General features: G+C 34.2%; 1 non-coding gene across 1 annotated transcript; it reads left to right on the forward strand.

Moving 5' to 3' along the window:
* The first annotated feature begins 2,834 nt into the window (after window positions 1-2,834).
* On the forward strand, window positions 2,835-2,941 carry LOC133827730 (small nucleolar RNA R71). The gene has a single exon (XR_009890381.1). It is a non-coding gene; the product is annotated as a small nucleolar RNA R71 (small nucleolar RNA).
* The last annotated feature ends 781 nt before the right edge of the window (window positions 2,942-3,722 follow it).

Consider the following 3,722-nt stretch of genomic DNA (forward strand, 5'->3'; position numbering starts at 1 on the left):
AAAAACCGGCATGGCCTAAGAATGATCTAATTTCTTTCACAGTTTTAGGTGGGGGAAGTTTTGAAATAAGGTCAACTTTAGCTTTATCAACTTCTATTCCATCAGATGAGATTACATGACCTAAAACAATTCCTTTTTTAACCATAAAATGACATTTTTCCCAGTTAAGCACAAGGTTTTTCTCTTTGCAACGAATTAAAACAAGTGAAAGATGGTGCAAACATTCATCAAAAGAGGAACCAAACATAGAAAAATCATCCATAAATACTTCAAGAAATCTTTCAACCATGTCAGAAAAAATCGAAATCATACATCTTTGAAAAGTCGCAGGTGCATTACATAATCCAAAGGGCATGCGACGATATGCAAAAGTTCCAAAAGGGCATGTAAAAGTAGTCTTTTCTTGATCTTCTGGGGCGATGGGGATTTGGTTATACCCCGAATACCCATCAAGAAAACAATAATATGCATGGCCAGCTAATCGTTCAAGCATTTGATCAATAAAAGGCAATGGAAAATGGTCTTTTCTAGTAACATTATTCAACTTTCTATAATCTATGCACACTCTCCACCCTGTTTGTACTCTAGTAGGGATTAATTCATTTTTCTCATTTTCAACAACTGTGATCCCAGACTTCTTAGGCACAACTTGAACTGGACTAACCCATTGACTATCAGAAATAGGGTAAATGATACCTACGTCTAACAATTTTATGACCTCTTCTCTAACTACTTCTTTCATATTTGGATTTAATCTTCTTTGACATTCCCGAGAGGTTTTAGCATTCTCTTCTAGATGGATTCTATGCATACATATGGATGGGCTAATTCCTTTAATGTCTCCAATGGTCCAACCTATGGCTTCTTTATGTTTTCTAAGGACATCTAACAATTTACCTTCTTGTTCTTTATCTAAAGCGGATGCTATGATAACAGGTAAGGTTTCAGACTCTCCTAGAAAAGCATATTTTAAATTTTCTGGCAAAGGTTTAAGGTCTAACTTTGGAGACTCAGAAATTGATTGAACATGACCTAAGGGTGAAAAAGGTTCAACTTTGGTTTCATTTAAGGGTATAGGCTCTACCAAAGAATTCACATCATCATTAGAGTCATCAACATGCAAGTTCATACCAAAGTATTTTTCACAAAAATCAAATAAGTCATTTCCATCATTTTCACAAATACTATCTATCATGTTAACTTCATGCACTTCTTCACACTCAACAGATTTAACCACATTAAAAACATTCAATTCAACAGTCATATTTCCAAAAGATAATTTCAAAACACCATTACGACAATTTATGATTGCATTAGATGTAGCTAAGAATGGTCTACCTAAAATGATAGGAATTTGAGCATGCATATTTTCCACAGGTTGAGTATCAAGAACAATGAAGTCAACAGGAAAATAAAATTTATCAACTTTTATCAAAACATCCTCTATAATGCCTCTAGGAATTTTTACAGAACGATCGGCTAATTGAAGAGTTATAGAGGTAGGTTTTAGCTCACCAAGACCAAGTTGCTTATAAACAGAATAAGGCAATAAATTTACACTAGCACCCAAATCAAGTAAAGCTTTGTTAATAAAATGATCACCAATAATGCATGAAATTGTGGGACACCCAGGATCTTTATATTTAACAAGACTCTTATATTGAATAATGGAACTAGCTTGTTCAGTTAAAAACGCCTTTTTAGGAACATTAGTGTTTCTTTTAACAGTACAAAGATCCTTTAAAAATTTAGAGTAGGCAGGAATTTGTTTAATGGCATCTAAGAAAGGGATATTGATACTAACTTGTTTAAAAACTTCTAAGATGTCATTATATTGGCTGCCTTTTTTAATTGGAAGTAATCTTTGTGGGAATGGGGCTTTTGGAATGAAAGGATGGATTGGAGTTTCTTTGTTTGATGAGTCATTGAGATTAGAACTAGGAGGCTGACTCTTTTCTTTTTCTTTTTCATTTTCAACCTCGGGTATGTAATCGGGTTTGACAATTTTCTTTCCAGACCTAAGAGTTGAAATTGATTTGACTTCTCCATTATGACTAGACTTTCCTATCTCATATTGACCTTTTGGATTAGGGATAGGTTGACTAGGGAATGTTCCTTTTTCTCTATCAGCTAAAGCAGTGGCGAGTTGTCCTACTTGTGTCTCGAGTTTGGTAATAGATTGAGATTGATTTTGTAGGATTTGTTGGGTGGATTGCATAAATTGTTGTAAAGTATCTTCTAAGGAAGGTTTTCTTTGTTGCGGATATGGTTGATTTTGTGGGGCATGAGCTTGGTTTTGTGTGTTGTATTGGTGCCCTTGATTCATTTGGGGTTGGTTTTGTCTCCATGAAAAGTTCGGATGGTTTCTCCAATTTGGATTGTAGGTGGACGAAAATGGGCTATCATTTGGTTTCCCATAAGTATGAAGTGCATTGGCCTCCTCAGAAAAGGCTTCTTGGTAGGAAGGGCATGATTGTGCATTATGGCAAGGACTAGAACATATAGAACAAACATCTTTTCTAGGTTGAATTGGAGAGTTTATAGTTTGGCTTATGGCTAAAGCTTCTACTTTTCTCGCTAATTTATCTAAGGATGTTCTTAAGTCTAATTCTTCTTTTACTTCATACCTTCCTCCTCTTTTTGGTGAATTAGTTGACCTAGACCTAGGATCAAAATAATTCCATTGTTGTGAATTGACAGATAAATCTTCAAGGGCGTCCCACGCCTCTTGTCCTTGAAATTTTAAAAATTTTCCAGTATGCATAGATTGAATCATTTGACGATTAGAGGGAGTCAAACCATCATAAAAATATTTTACAAGTCTCCATTTTTCAAAACCATGATGAGGACATTTTAATAATAAATCTTTAAATCTTTCCCAACATTCATAAAACTCTTCATTATCTTTTTGAAAAAACTCGGAGATTTCTCTCCTTAGACTATCAGTTTTAGACATAGGAAAAAATTTCAGTAAGAATTTATTATAAAGTTGATCCCATGTAGTTATAGACCCCGTGGGAAGGGAATTTAACCAGGCTTTTGATTTGTCTTTTAATGAAAAAGGGAACAATCTTAGTTTGACCGACTCATCAGAAAAATTTTGAAATTTAAATGTTGAGCAAATTTCTAAGAAATCTTTGACATGCATGTAAGGATCCTCTCTATCTAACCCATAAAAAGATGGCAATAATTGAATGATTGCGGGTTTAAGCTCAAAATGAGTAGCAGAAGTAGTAGGTAAAACAATGCATGAAGGAGCATTAGATGAAATAGGTGCAAAATATTCAAGCAAAGTTTTTTCAGGCACAACATTTTCATCAACAATATTAGCAATAGGTTCCATGATGCTCAAATTTTTACTAACACTTTCAATTTCAAACAAAGATAAACGTCTTTTTACTAATCATTTTTTAGAGTTACGTTCCCAATGATGCATACAATTTTTCACAAACAAGGCAACAAGGATAATCTCAAACAAACAATTTTCTGATGTGGAAGATCAGTTAAAACCGCAACCACAGAGCATACTTAGAATTTTTAGAGATTTCACAACAATATAATTCTTATGGTTTACTTGTCCCCAGGCCTATTTGATTCCACTTACTCGCGCACTACTAACAACTCCCCGAGGTTAATTAGTAGAGGCGGATGGGAATTTTGGTCAAATTTCCTTTAAGCAAGAATTGCTTATGGTGAAAGGACAAGATTTAGGTTTTTTTTTT

This window comes from Humulus lupulus, chromosome 3 (assembly GCF_963169125.1).
Source record: "Humulus lupulus chromosome 3, drHumLupu1.1, whole genome shotgun sequence".
In the NCBI taxonomy this organism is placed as follows: Eukaryota; Viridiplantae; Streptophyta; class Magnoliopsida; order Rosales; family Cannabaceae; genus Humulus; species Humulus lupulus.